Source organism: Pristiophorus japonicus, unplaced genomic scaffold, assembly GCF_044704955.1.
Source record: "Pristiophorus japonicus isolate sPriJap1 unplaced genomic scaffold, sPriJap1.hap1 HAP1_SCAFFOLD_30, whole genome shotgun sequence".
In the NCBI taxonomy this organism is placed as follows: domain Eukaryota; kingdom Metazoa; phylum Chordata; class Chondrichthyes; family Pristiophoridae; genus Pristiophorus; species Pristiophorus japonicus.
In genome coordinates this window covers 11304123-11318483 of record NW_027252779.1, presented here as the reverse complement: position 1 = coordinate 11318483, position 14361 = coordinate 11304123, and the positions used below count along the sequence as shown (strand labels likewise).

The 14361-nt window shown below is 44.1% G+C and overlaps 12 non-coding genes across 12 annotated transcripts; all 12 read left to right on the top strand.

The window, feature by feature from the left end:
- Positions 1-1301: 1301 nt before the first annotated feature.
- trnai-aau (transfer RNA isoleucine (anticodon AAU)) lies at positions 1302-1375 on the top strand. The gene has a single exon. It is a non-coding gene; the product is annotated as a tRNA-Ile (tRNA).
- Positions 1376-3421: 2046 nt separating this feature from the next.
- On the top strand, positions 3422-3495 carry trnai-aau (transfer RNA isoleucine (anticodon AAU)). Its single transcript has one exon. It is a non-coding gene; the product is annotated as a tRNA-Ile (tRNA).
- Positions 3496-4036: 541 nt separating this feature from the next.
- On the top strand, positions 4037-4108 carry trnae-uuc (transfer RNA glutamic acid (anticodon UUC)). Its single transcript has one exon. It is a non-coding gene; the product is annotated as a tRNA-Glu (tRNA).
- A 1423-nt stretch (positions 4109-5531) lies between these two features.
- On the top strand, positions 5532-5605 carry trnai-aau (transfer RNA isoleucine (anticodon AAU)). The gene has a single exon. It is a non-coding gene; the product is annotated as a tRNA-Ile (tRNA).
- Positions 5606-6146: 541 nt separating this feature from the next.
- On the top strand, positions 6147-6218 carry trnae-uuc (transfer RNA glutamic acid (anticodon UUC)). The gene has a single exon. It is a non-coding gene; the product is annotated as a tRNA-Glu (tRNA).
- A 1425-nt stretch (positions 6219-7643) lies between these two features.
- Positions 7644-7717, top strand: trnai-aau (transfer RNA isoleucine (anticodon AAU)). The gene has a single exon. It is a non-coding gene; the product is annotated as a tRNA-Ile (tRNA).
- Positions 7718-8258: 541 nt separating this feature from the next.
- trnae-uuc (transfer RNA glutamic acid (anticodon UUC)) lies at positions 8259-8330 on the top strand. The gene has a single exon. It is a non-coding gene; the product is annotated as a tRNA-Glu (tRNA).
- Positions 8331-9755: 1425 nt separating this feature from the next.
- Positions 9756-9829, top strand: trnai-aau (transfer RNA isoleucine (anticodon AAU)). Its single transcript has one exon. It is a non-coding gene; the product is annotated as a tRNA-Ile (tRNA).
- Positions 9830-10370: 541 nt separating this feature from the next.
- Positions 10371-10442, top strand: trnae-uuc (transfer RNA glutamic acid (anticodon UUC)). The gene has a single exon. It is a non-coding gene; the product is annotated as a tRNA-Glu (tRNA).
- Positions 10443-11867: 1425 nt separating this feature from the next.
- On the top strand, positions 11868-11941 carry trnai-aau (transfer RNA isoleucine (anticodon AAU)). The gene has a single exon. It is a non-coding gene; the product is annotated as a tRNA-Ile (tRNA).
- Positions 11942-12482: 541 nt separating this feature from the next.
- trnae-uuc (transfer RNA glutamic acid (anticodon UUC)) lies at positions 12483-12554 on the top strand. The gene has a single exon. It is a non-coding gene; the product is annotated as a tRNA-Glu (tRNA).
- Positions 12555-13979: 1425 nt separating this feature from the next.
- Positions 13980-14053, top strand: trnai-aau (transfer RNA isoleucine (anticodon AAU)). Its single transcript has one exon. It is a non-coding gene; the product is annotated as a tRNA-Ile (tRNA).
- Positions 14054-14361: the final 308 nt, after the last annotated feature.

Genomic DNA, 14361 nt, shown 5'->3' with positions numbered 1-14361 from the left:
TGTGCCTTCCGTTTCAAAGTCAGCAGTAAATGAGGAGATCTCGCTCTCGCTCAACTGGTGCTGATTGACACCGTAAATGTTGCCGATCATGGCTAACTTTAGCCTTCCGTGTACATTTTTGCGGCACATCACTCTAGCTTACCATCTGTCAATGCATTGCCAGTGTGGAAATATTCAGCATTTTAAACTTAGCAACGTCTGCAAGACTGGAATCAGTGAATGCCTGGGCCATAGCCACTGATAACTTATCCCGAGCATTCATTTGGCCTGGGCCCCTCCTATATTGCACATTGGCTCACTGTGTGTCTATGTTTAGCGTTCACAGGCAATTTACAAGTTCTGAATTTCCCAGCAGTGAATTCATGGAGTGATTGATCTAACCGATATTCAACATCAGTATTGTTAAGTCTCAAACAGTTATAAACTCTCCAGTATATTTCACTGTGTCTTCAAGACGGTGAGATCGAGCCTGTTGTGCAAGCTTTGTTTCTTTATGATCACTTCAGCAGAACATTAAATCAACATGTGGAATTGAATTGCTGATTGACACTGTAAATTTGCCAACATTTAACTGCAGTGTGACAACAATCACCGTTATAATTAGGCTTCCATTACGTTCTTGCACGACATCACCCTAAGTAACCTAGTTGATCACAGCACAGATATCAGTTAATTCATTGCCAGTGCGAAAAAATACACATTTTGAACTTAGCAACGTGTACAAGACCATTGCCTGGATCGTGGGCACTGATAACGGAACATGAGCATTAAGATTTTCGGTATCATTATACTTTACATTGACACAACCTGAGCTCTGAGATGTGTTTTGGACCCATTGCCCCGAAACGAGGACAGAGTGGGTGGGGCAATTCCTTCCGGGGTCAGGTTTTCTTTCAAAAAGGTGTGAGAAAACTTTGCTTGGTTCACTGTCAGACCGAAATAGTTCAGTTGGGAAGGCGTTTGACTGAAGATCCAGATGGTTCATGGCTCAATCCCGTGTTTCAGCAATTTTTGGTTATTTCGCGTTCCCTTCATTCTAAGGGTAGTGGCTGATTTTATATCGGGACAGTGGGCTGTTCAGCGGTTGCGTGATAATAATTTTCAACATGAATTGTTTTTAGATTAAGCTGTTACGTTCTGTTACGTTCTATTTACACTCTGCGCAGTGTTGTAGATGAACAGTGAACAATGTTTAAGCGATGTGATGCGTTCAATGTTTATGCAGTAAATCTGTCATCCAGTGTGAGTTGGAAACACAATCCCCGCAGAGTGAGCTTTCACGCAACGTTAACACAACTTGTGGCCGGTTAGCTCAGTTGGTTAGAGCGTGGTGCTAATAACGCCAAGGTCGCGGGTTCGATCCCCGTACGGGCCATTCCAGTGTTTTTCATAATTTTTATTCGGTGTTTTAGTCACGTTGAAAATCAAATCTTTATAATGAAACAAATCCACACAGAATCACAAGGGTTGGGAATTATTTGGAATAACAGTCATTGCTACTTGCCGACGGGGTGGAGAGGCACATCTTTCTGTTTATTTCTGTTTCTTGGTTTGCTGATAAACGATGAACCGGAGGCCTGTTCCCGTAAATGCTCAAAAGTAGGAACAGACAGCCAGAACGGTTCTGTCGCCTGGAGATGGGCAAAAGACTGTAGTTCAGGACAAAAACACTAAATGAAATGTTCACCCGGCACCGAGAGTGAAAAATCCCGAGAAAAGGACAGAATGAAATAGATTTCAGTGGATGCCTACCCGCACGTGATGCTGCGGATGCGCGGACATATCTTTGGTGTTCTCCACAAAAAATGCCATTTGCTCCGAACAGTTTTACCTGGCGCGAAAGTGGTGAGACTTTGGAAGGAGCAAGCAGGAAAGACTGTGTGGGTCTGCTTGTTGGCAAGCAAATGTGTAGCAGCTTCCCTGGTGGTTTAGTGGTTAGGTTTCGGAGGTTTCGGCGCTTTCACCGCTGCGGCCCGGGTTCGATTCCCGGTCAGGGAACATTGTATTTTCGGCCGTTTGACCTGCAAGGCTGTTCTTGAACAAATTCACAGCTCACTGCACTCTTGCTGCCCCAACCATCAGCAGCGCATCATTCGTTGTAGTGATACAGCACACACTTCTGTGCCTTCCGTTTCAAAGTCAGCAGTAAATGAGGAGATCTCGCTCTCGCTCAACTGGTGCTGATTGACACCGTAAATGTTGCCAATCATGGCTAACTTTAGCCTTCCGTGTACATTTTTGCGGCACATCACTCTAGCTTACCATCTGTCAATGCATTGCCAGTGTGGAAATATTCAGCATTTTAAACTTAGCAACGTCTGCAAGACTGGAATCAGTGAATGCCTGGGCCATGGCCACTGATAACTTATCCCGAGCATTCATTTGGCCTGGGCCCCTCCTATATTGCACATTGGCTCACTGTGTGTCTATGTTTAGCGTTCACAGGCAATTTACAAGCTCTGAATTTCCCAGCAGTGAATTCATGGAGTGATTGATCTAACCGATATTCAACATCAGTATTGTTAAGTCTCAAACAGTTATAAACTCTCCAGTATATTTCACTGTGTCTTCAAGACGGTGAGATCGAGCCTGTTGTGCAAGCTTTGTTTCGTTATGAACACTTCAGCAGAACATTAAATCAACATGTGGAATTGAATTGCTGATTGACACTGTAAATTTGCCAACATTTAACTGCAGTGTGAGAACAATTACCGTTATAATTAGGCTTCCATTACGTTCTTGCACGACATCACCCTAAGTAACCTAGTTGATCACAGCACAGATATCAGTTAATTCATTGCCAGTGCGAAAAAATACACATTTTGAACTTAGGAACGTGTACAAGACCATTGCCTGGATCGTGGGCACTGATAACGGAACATGAGCATTAAGATTTTCGGTATCATTATACTTTACATTGACACAACCTGAGCTCTGAGATGTGTTTTGGACCCATTGCCCCGAAACGATGACAGAGTGGGTGGGGCAATTCCTTCCGGGGTCAGGTTTTCTTTCAAAAAGGTGTGAGAAAACTTTGCTTCGTTTACTGTCAGACCGAAATAGTTCAGTTGGGAAGGCGTTTGACTGAAGATCCAGATGGTTCATGGCTCAATCCCGTGTTTCAGCAATTTTTGGTTATTTCGCGTTCCCTTCATTCTAAGGGTAGTGGCTGATTTTATATCGGGACAGTGGGCTGTTCAGCGGTTGCGTGATAATAATTTTCAACATGAATTGTTTTTAGATTAAGCTGTTACGTTCTGTTACGTTCTATTTACACTCTGCGCAGTGTTGTAGATGAACAGTGAACAATGTTTAAGCGATGTGATGCGTTCAATGTTTATGCAGCAAATCTGTCATCCAGTGTGAGTTGGAAACACAATCCCCGCAGAGTGAGCTTTCACGCAACGTTAACACAACTTGTGGCCGGTTAGCTCAGTTGGTTAGAGCGTGGTGCTAATAACGCCAAGGTCGCGGGTTCGATCCCCGTACGGGCCATTCCAGTGTTTTTCATAATTTTTATTCGGTTTTTAATCACGTTGAAAATCAAATCTTTATAATGAAACAAATCCACACAGAATCACAAGGGTTGGGAATTATTTGGAATAACAGTCATTGCTACTTGCCGACGGGGTGGAGAGGCACATCTTTCTGTTTATTTCTGTTTCTTGGTTTGCTGATAAACGATGAACCGGAGGCCTGTTCCCATAAATGCTCAAAAGTAGGAACAGACAGCCAGAACGGTTCTGTCGCCTGGAGATGGGCAAAAGACTGCAGTTCAGGACAAAAACACTAAATGAAATGTTCACCCGGCACCGAGAGTGAAAAATCCCGAGAAAAGGACAGAATGAAATAGATTTCAGTGGATGCCTACCCGCACGTGATGCTGCGGATGCGCGGACATATCTTTGGTGTTCTCCACAAAAAATGCCATTTGCTCCGAACAGTTTTACCTGGCGCGAAAGTGGTGAGACTTTGGAAGGAGCAAGCAGGAAAGACTGTGTGGGTCTGCTTGTTGGCAAGCAAATGTGTAGCAGCTTCCCTGGTGGTTTAGTGGTTAGGTTTCGGCGCTTTCACCGCTGCGGCCCGGGTTCGATTCCCGGTCAGGGAACATTGTATTTTCGGCCGTTTGACCTGCAAGGCTGTTCTTGAACAAATTCACAGCTCACTGCACTCTTGCTGCCCCAACCATCAGCAGCGCATCATTCGTTGTAGTGATACAGCACACACTTCTGTGCCTTCCGTTTCAAAGTCAGCAGTAAATGAGGAGATCTCGCTCTCGCTCAACTGGTGCTGATTGACACCGTAAATGTTGCCAATCATGGCTAACTTTAGCCTTCCGTGTACATTTTTGCGGCACATCACTCTAGCTTACCATCTGTCAATGCATTGCCAGTGTGGAAATATTCAGCATTTTAAACTTAGCAACGTCTGCAAGACTGGAATCAGTGAATGCCTGGGCCATGGCCACTGATAACTTATCCCGAGCATTCATTTGGCCTGGGCCCCTCCTATATTGCACATTGGCTCACTGTGTGTCTATGTTTAGCGTTCACAGGCAATTTACAAGCTCTGAATTTCCCAGCAGTGAATTCATGGAGTGATTGATCTAACCGATATTCAACATCAGTATTGTTAAGTCTCAAACAGTTATAAACTCTCCAGTATATTTCACTGTGTCTTCAAGACGGTGAGATCGAGCCTGTTGTGCAAGCTTTGTTTCGTTATGAACACTTCAGCAGAACATTAAATCAACATGTGGAATTGAATTGCTGATTGACACTGTAAATTTGCCAACATTTAACTGCAGTGTGAGAACAATTACCGTTATAATTAGGCTTCCATTACGTTCTTGCACGACATCACCCTAAGTAACCTAGTTGATCACAGCACAGATATCAGTTAATTCATTGCCAGTGCGAAAAAATACACATTTTGAACTTAGGAACGTGTACAAGACCATTGCCTGGATCGTGGGCACTGATAACGGAACATGAGCATTAAGATTTTCGGTATCATTATACTTTACATTGACACAACCTGAGCTCTGAGATGTGTTTTGGACCCATTGCCCCGAAACGATGACAGAGTGGGTGGGGCAATTCCTTCCGGGGTCAGGTTTTCTTTCAAAAAGGTGTGAGAAAACTTTGCTTCGTTTACTGTCAGACCGAAATAGTTCAGTTGGGAAGGCGTTTGACTGAAGATCCAGATGGTTCATGGCTCAATCCCGTGTTTCAGCAATTTTTGGTTATTTCGCGTTCCCTTCATTCTAAGGGTAGTGGCTGATTTTATATCGGGACAGTGGGCTGTTCAGCGGTTGCGTGATAATAATTTTCAACATGAATTGTTTTTAGATTAAGCTGTTACGTTCTGTTACGTTCTATTTACACTCTGCGCAGTGTTGTAGATGAACAGTGAACAATGTTTAAGCGATGTGATGCGTTCAATGTTTATGCAGCAAATCTGTCATCCAGTGTGAGTTGGAAACACAATCCCCGCAGAGTGAGCTTTCACGCAACGTTAACACAACTTGTGGCCGGTTAGCTCAGTTGGTTAGAGCGTGGTGCTAATAACGCCAAGGTCGCGGGTTCGATCCCCGTACGGGCCATTCCAGTGTTTTTCATAATTTTTATTCGGTTTTTAATCACGTTGAAAATCAAATCTTTATAATGAAACAAATCCACACAGAATCACAAGGGTTGGGAATTATTTGGAATAACAGTCATTGCTACTTGCCGACGGGGTGGAGAGGCACATCTTTCTGTTTATTTCTGTTTCTTGGTTTGCTGATAAACGATGAACCGGAGGCCTGTTCCCATAAATGCTCAAAAGTAGGAACAGACAGCCAGAACGGTTCTGTCGCCTGGAGATGGGCAAAAGACTGCAGTTCAGGACAAAAACACTAAATGAAATGTTCACCCGGCACCGAGAGTGAAAAATCCCGAGAAAAGGACAGAATGAAATAGATTTCAGTGGATGCCTACCCGCACGTGATGCTGCGGATGCGCGGACATATCTTTGGTGTTCTCCACAAAAAATGCCATTTGCTCCGAACAGTTTTACCTGGCGCGAAAGTGGTGAGACTTTGGAAGGAGCAAGCAGGAAAGACTGTGTGGGTCTGCTTGTTGGCAAGCAAATGTGTAGCAGCTTCCCTGGTGGTTTAGTGGTTAGGTTTCGGCGCTTTCACCGCTGCGGCCCGGGTTCGATTCCCGGTCAGGGAACATTGTATTTTCGGCCGTTTGACCTGCAAGGCTGTTCTTGAACAAATTCACAGCTCACTGCACTCTTGCTGCCCCAACCACATCAGCAGCGCATCATTCGTTGTCGTGATACAGCACACACTTCTGTGCCTTCCGTTTCAAAGTCAGCAGTAAATGAGGAGATCTCGCTCTCGCTCAACTGGTGCTGATTGACACCGTAAATGTTGCCGATCATGGCTAACTTTAGCCTTCCGTGTACATTTTTGCGGCACATCACTCTAGCTTACCATCTGTCAATGCATTGCCAGTGTGGAAATATTCAGCATTTTAAACTTAGCAACGTCTGCAAGACTGGAATCAGTGAATGCCTGGGCCATAGCCACTGATAACTTATCCCGAGCATTCATTTGGCCTGGGCCCCTCCTATATTGCACATTGGCTCACTGTGTGTCTATGTTTAGCGTTCACAGGCAATTTACAAGTTCTGAATTTCCCAGCAGTGAATTCATCGAGTGATTGATCTAACCGATATTCAACATCAGTATTGTTAAGTCTCAAACAGTTATAAACTCTCCAGTATATTTCACTGTGTCTTCAAGACGGTGAGATCGAGCCTGTTGTGCAAGCTTTGTTTCTTTATGATCACTTCAGCAGAACATTAAATCAACATGTGGAATTGAATTGCTGATTGACACTGTAAATTTGCCAACATTTAACTGCAGTGTGACAACAATCACCGTTATAATTAGGCTTCCATTACGTTCTTGCACGACATCACCCTAAGTAACCTAGTTGATCACAGCACAGATATCAGTTAATTCATTGCCAGTGCGAAAAAATACACATTTTGAATTTAGCAACGTGTACAAGACCATTGCCTGGATCGTGGGCACTGATAACGGAACATGAGCATTAAGATTTTCGGTATCATTATACTTTACATTGACACAACCTGAGCTCTGAGATGTGTTTTGGACCCATTGCCCCGAAACGAGGACAGAGTGGGTGGGGCAATTCCTTCCGGGGTCAGGTTTTCTTTCAAAAAGGTGTGAGAAAACTTTGCTTCGTTTACTGTCAGACCGAAATAGTTCAGTTGGGAAGGCGTTTGACTGAAGATCCAGATGGTTCATGGCTCAATCCCGTGTTTCAGCAATTTTTGGTTATTTCGCGTTCCCTTCATTCTAAGGGTAGTGGCTGATTTTATATCGGGACAGTGGGCTGTTCAGCGGTTGCGTGATAATAATTTTCAACATGAATTGTTTTTAGATTAAGCTGTTACGTTCTGTTACGTTCTATTTACACTCTGCGCAGTGTTGTAGATGAACAGTGAACAATGTTTAAGCGATGTGATGCGTTCAATGTTTATGCAGCAAATCTGTCATCCAGTGTGAGTTGGAAACACAATCCCCGCAGAGTGAGCTTTCACGCAACGTTAACACAACTTGTGGCCGGTTAGCTCAGTTGGTTAGAGCGTGGTGCTAATAACGCCAAGGTCGCGGGTTCGATCCCCGTACGGGCCATTCCAGTGTTTTTCATAATTTTTATTCGGTTTTTAATCACGTTGAAAATCAAATCTTTATAATGAAACAAATCCACACAGAATCACAAGGGTTGGGAATTATTTGGAATAACAGTCATTGCTACTTGCCGACGGGGTGGAGAGGCACATCTTTCTGTTTATTTCTGTTTCTTGGTTTGCTGATAAACGATGAACCGGAGGCCTGTTCCCATAAATGCTCAAAAGTAGGAACAGACAGCCAGAACGGTTCTGTCGCCTGGAGATGGGCAAAAGACTGCAGTTCAGGACAAAAACACTAAATGAAATGTTCACCCGGCACCGAGAGTGAAAAATCCCGAGAAAAGGACAGAATGAAATAGATTTCAGTGGATGCCTACCCGCACGTGATGCTGCGGATGCGCGGACATATCTTTGGTGTTCTCCACAAAAAATGCCATTTGCTCCGAACAGTTTTACCTGGCGCGAAAGTGGTGAGACTTTGGAAGGAGCAAGCAGGAAAGACTGTGTGGGTCTGCTTGTTGGCAAGCAAATGTGTAGCAGCTTCCCTGGTGGTTTAGTGGTTAGGTTTCGGCGCTTTCACCGCTGCGGCCCGGGTTCGATTCCCGGTCAGGGAACATTGTATTTTCGGCCGTTTGACCTGCATGGCTGTTCTTGAACAAATTCACAGCTCACTGCACTCTTGCTGCCCCAACCACATCAGCAGCGCATCATTCGTTGTCGTGATACAGCACACACTTCTGTGCCTTCCGTTTCAAAGTCAGCAGTAAATGAGGAGATCTCGCTCTCGCTCAACTGGTGCTGATTGACACCGTAAATGTTGCCGATCATGGCTAACTTTAGCCTTCCGTGTACATTTTTGCGGCACATCACTCTAGCTTACCATCTGTCAATGCATTGCCAGTGTGGAAATATTCAGCATTTTAAACTTAGCAACGTCTGCAAGACTGGAATCAGTGAATGCCTGGGCCATAGCCACTGATAACTTATCCCGAGCATTCATTTGGCCTGGGCCCCTCCTATATTGCACATTGGCTCACTGTGTGTCTATGTTTAGCGTTCACAGGCAATTTACAAGTTCTGAATTTCCCAGCAGTGAATTCATGGAGTGATTGATCTAACCGATATTCAACATCAGTATTGTTAAGTCTCAAACAGTTATAAACTCTCCAGTATATTTCACTGTGTCTTCAAGACGGTGAGATCGAGCCTGTTGTGCAAGCTTTGTTTCGTTATGAACACTTCAGCAGAACATTAAATCAACATGTGGAATTGAATTGCTGATTGACACTGTAAATTTGCCAACATTTAACTGCAGTGTGAGAACAATTACCGTTATAATTAGGCTTCCATTACGTTCTTGCACGACATCACCCTAAGTAACCTAGTTGATCACAGCACAGATATCAGTTAATTCATTGCCAGTGCGAAAAAATACACATTTTGAACTTAGGAACGTGTACAAGACCATTGCCTGGATCGTGGGCACTGATAACGGAACATGAGCATTAAGATTTTCGGTATCATTATACTTTACATTGACACAACCTGAGCTCTGAGATGTGTTTTGGACCCATTGCCCCGAAACGATGACAGAGTGGGTGGGGCAATTCCTTCCGGGGTCAGGTTTTCTTTCAAAAAGGTGTGAGAAAACTTTGCTTCGTTTACTGTCAGACCGAAATAGTTCAGTTGGGAAGGCGTTTGACTGAAGATCCAGATGGTTCATGGCTCAATCCCGTGTTTCAGCAATTTTTGGTTATTTCGCGTTCCCTTCATTCTAAGGGTAGTGGCTGATTTTATATCGGGACAGTGGGCTGTTCAGCGGTTGCGTGATAATAATTTTCAACATGAATTGTTTTTAGATTAAGCTGTTACGTTCTGTTACGTTCTATTTACACTCTGCGCAGTGTTGTAGATGAACAGTGAACAATGTTTAAGCGATGTGATGCGTTCAATGTTTATGCAGCAAATCTGTCATCCAGTGTGAGTTGGAAACACAATCCCCGCAGAGTGAGCTTTCACGCAACGTTAACACAACTTGTGGCCGGTTAGCTCAGTTGGTTAGAGCGTGGTGCTAATAACGCCAAGGTCGCGGGTTCGATCCCCGTACGGGCCATTCCAGTGTTTTTCATAATTTTTATTCGGTTTTTAATCACGTTGAAAATCAAATCTTTATAATGAAACAAATCCACACAGAATCACAAGGGTTGGGAATTATTTGGAATAACAGTCATTGCTACTTGCCGACGGGGTGGAGAGGCACATCTTTCTGTTTATTTCTGTTTCTTGGTTTGCTGATAAACGATGAACCGGAGGCCTGTTCCCATAAATGCTCAAAAGTAGGAACAGACAGCCAGAACGGTTCTGTCGCCTGGAGATGGGCAAAAGACTGCAGTTCAGGACAAAAACACTAAATGAAATGTTCACCCGGCACCGAGAGTGAAAAATCCCGAGAAAAGGACAGAATGAAATAGATTTCAGTGGATGCCTACCCGCACGTGATGCTGCGGATGCGCGGACATATCTTTGGTGTTCTCCACAAAAAATGCCATTTGCTCCGAACAGTTTTACCTGGCGCGAAAGTGGTGAGACTTTGGAAGGAGCAAGCAGGAAAGACTGTGTGGGTCTGCTTGTTGGCAAGCAAATGTGTAGCAGCTTCCCTGGTGGTTTAGTGGTTAGGTTTCGGCGCTTTCACCGCTGCGGCCCGGGTTCGATTCCCGGTCAGGGAACATTGTATTTTCGGCCGTTTGACCTGCATGGCTGTTCTTGAACAAATTCACAGCTCACTGCACTCTTGCTGCCCCAACCACATCAGCAGCGCATCATTCGTTGTCGTGATACAGCACACACTTCTGTGCCTTCCGTTTCAAAGTCAGCAGTAAATGAGGAGATCTCGCTCTCGCTCAACTGGTGCTGATTGACACCGTAAATGTTGCCGATCATGGCTAACTTTAGCCTTCCGTGTACATTTTTGCGGCACATCACTCTAGCTTACCATCTGTCAATGCATTGCCAGTGTGGAAATATTCAGCATTTTAAACTTAGCAACGTCTGCAAGACTGGAATCAGTGAATGCCTGGGCCATAGCCACTGATAACTTATCCCGAGCATTCATTTGGCCTGGGCCCCTCCTATATTGCACATTGGCTCACTGTGTGTCTATGTTTAGCGTTCACAGGCAATTTACAAGTTCTGAATTTCCCAGCAGTGAATTCATGGAGTGATTGATCTAACCGATATTCAACATCAGTATTGTTAAGTCTCAAACAGTTATAAACTCTCCAGTATATTTCACTGTGTCTTCAAGACGGTGAGATCGAGCCTGTTGTGCAAGCTTTGTTTCGTTATGAACACTTCAGCAGAACATTAAATCAACATGTGGAATTGAATTGCTGATTGACACTGTAAATTTGCCAACATTTAACTGCAGTGTGAGAACAATTACCGTTATAATTAGGCTTCCATTACGTTCTTGCACGACATCACCCTAAGTAACCTAGTTGATCACAGCACAGATATCAGTTAATTCATTGCCAGTGCGAAAAAATACACATTTTGAACTTAGGAACGTGTACAAGACCATTGCCTGGATCGTGGGCACTGATAACGGAACATGAGCATTAAGATTTTCGGTATCATTATACTTTACATTGACACAACCTGAGCTCTGAGATGTGTTTTGGACCCATTGCCCCGAAACGATGACAGAGTGGGTGGGGCAATTCCTTCCGGGGTCAGGTTTTCTTTCAAAAAGGTGTGAGAAAACTTTGCTTCGTTTACTGTCAGACCGAAATAGTTCAGTTGGGAAGGCGTTTGACTGAAGATCCAGATGGTTCATGGCTCAATCCCGTGTTTCAGCAATTTTTGGTTATTTCGCGTTCCCTTCATTCTAAGGGTAGTGGCTGATTTTATATCGGGACAGTGGGCTGTTCAGCGGTTGCGTGATAATAATTTTCAACATGAATTGTTTTTAGATTAAGCTGTTACGTTCTGTTACGTTCTATTTACACTCTGCGCAGTGTTGTAGATGAACAGTGAACAATGTTTAAGCGATGTGATGCGTTCAATGTTTATGCAGCAAATCTGTCATCCAGTGTGAGTTGGAAACACAATCCCCGCAGAGTGAGCTTTCACGCAACGTTAACACAACTTGTGGCCGGTTAGCTCAGTTGGTTAGAGCGTGGTGCTAATAACGCCAAGGTCGCGGGTTCGATCCCCGTACGGGCCATTCCAGTGTTTTTCATAATTTTTATTCGGTTTTTAATCACGTTGAAAATCAAATCTTTATAATGAAACAAATCCACACAGAATCACAAGGGTTGGGAATTATTTGGAATAACAGTCATTGCTACTTGCCGACGGGGTGGAGAGGCACATCTTTCTGTTTATTTCTGTTTCTTGGTTTGCTGATAAACGATGAACCGGAGGCCTGTTCCCATAAATGCTCAAAAGTAGGAACAGACAGCCAGAACGGTTCTGTCGCCTGGAGATGGGCAAAAGACTGCAGTTCAGGACAAAAACACTAAATGAAATGTTCACCCGGCACCGAGAGTGAAAAATCCCGAGAAAAGGACAGAATGAAATAGATTTCAGTGGATGCCTACCCGCACGTGATGCTGCGGATGCGCGGACATATCTTTGGTGTTCTCCACAAAAAATGCCATTTGCTCCGAACAGTTTTACCTGGCGCGAAAGTGGTGAGACTTTGGAAGGAGCAAGCAGGAAAGACTGTGTGGGTCTGCTTGTTGGCAAGCAAATGTGTAGCAGCTTCCCTGGTGGTTTAGTGGTTAGGTTTCGGCGCTTTCACCGCTGCGGCCCGGGTTCGATTCCCGGTCAGGGAACATTGTATTTTCGGCCGTTTGACCTGCAAGGCTGTTCTTGAACAAATTCACAGCTCACTGCACTCTTGCTGCCCCAACCACATCAGCAGCGCATCATTCGTTGTCGTGATACAGCACACACTTCTGTGCCTTCCGTTTCAAAGTCAGCAGTAAATGAGGAGATCTCGCTCTCGCTCAACTGGTGCTGATTGACACCGTAAATGTTGCCGATCATGGCTAACTTTAGCCTTCCGTGTACATTTTTGCGGCACATCACTCTAGCTTACCATCTGTCAATGCATTGCCAGTGTGGAAATATTCAGCATTTTAAACTTAGCAACGTCTGCAAGACTGGAATCAGTGAATGCCTGGGCCATAGCCACTGATAACTTATCCCGAGCATTCATTTGGCCTGGGCCCCTCCTATATTGCACATTGGCTCACTGTGTGTCTATGTTTAGCGTTCACAGGCAATTTACAAGTTCTGAATTTCCCAGCAGTGAATTCATCGAGTGATTGATCTAACCGATATTCAACATCAGTATTGTTAAGTCTCAAACAGTTATAAACTCTCCAGTATATTTCACTGTGTCTTCAAGACGGTGAGATCGAGCCTGTTGTGCAAGCTTTGTTTCTTTATGATCACTTCAGCAGAACATTAAATCAACATGTGGAATTGAATTGCTGATTGACACTGTAAATTTGCCAACATTTAACTGCAGTGTGACAACAATCACCGTTATAATTAGGCTTCCATTACGTTCTTGCACGACATCACCCTAAGTAACCTAGTTGATCACAGCACAGATATCAGTTAATTCATTGCCAGTGCGAAAAAATACACATTTTGAACTTAGCAACGTGTACAAGACCATTGCCTGGATCGTGGGCACTGATAACGGAACATGAGCATTAAGATTTTCGGTATCATTATACTTTACATTGACACAACCTGAGCTCTGAGATGTGTTTTGGACCCATTGCCCCGAAACGAGGACAGAGTGGGTGGGGCAATTCCTTCCGGGGTCAGGTTTTCTTTCAAAAAGGTGTGAGAAAACTTTGCTTCGTTTACTGTCAGACCGAAATAGTTCAGTTGGGAAGGCGTTTGACTGAAGATCCAGATGGTTCATGGCTCAATCCCGTGTTTCAGCAATTTTTGGTTATTTCGCGTTCCCTTCATTCTAAGGGTAGTGGCTGATTTTATATCGGGACAGTGGGCTGTTCAGCGGTTGCGTGATAATAATTTTCAACATGAATTGTTTTTAGATTAAGCTGTTACGTTCTGTTACGTTCTATTTACACTCTGCGCAGTGTTGTAGATGAACAGTGAACAATGTTTAAGCGATGTGATGCGTTCAATGTTTATGCAGCAAATCTGTCATCCAGTGTGAGTTGGAAACACAATCCCCGCAGAGTGAGCTTTCACGCAACGTTAACACAACTTGTGGCCGGTTAGCTCAGTTGGTTAGAGCGTGGTGCTAATAACGCCAAGGTCGCGGGTTCGATCCCCGTACGGGCCATTCCAGTGTTTTTCATAATTTTTATTCGGTTTTTAATCACGTTGAAAATCAAATCTTTATAATGAAACAAATCCACACAGAATCACAAGGGTTGGGAATTATTTGGAATAACAGTCATTGCTACTTGCCGACGGGGTGGAGAGGCACATCTTTCTGTTTATTTCTGTTTCTTGGTTTGCTGATAAACGATGAACCGGAGGCCTGTTCCCATAAATGCTCAAAAGTAGGAACAGACAGCCAGAACGGTTCTGTCGCCTGGAGATGGGCAAAAGACTGCAGTTCAGGACAAAAACACTAAATGAAATGTT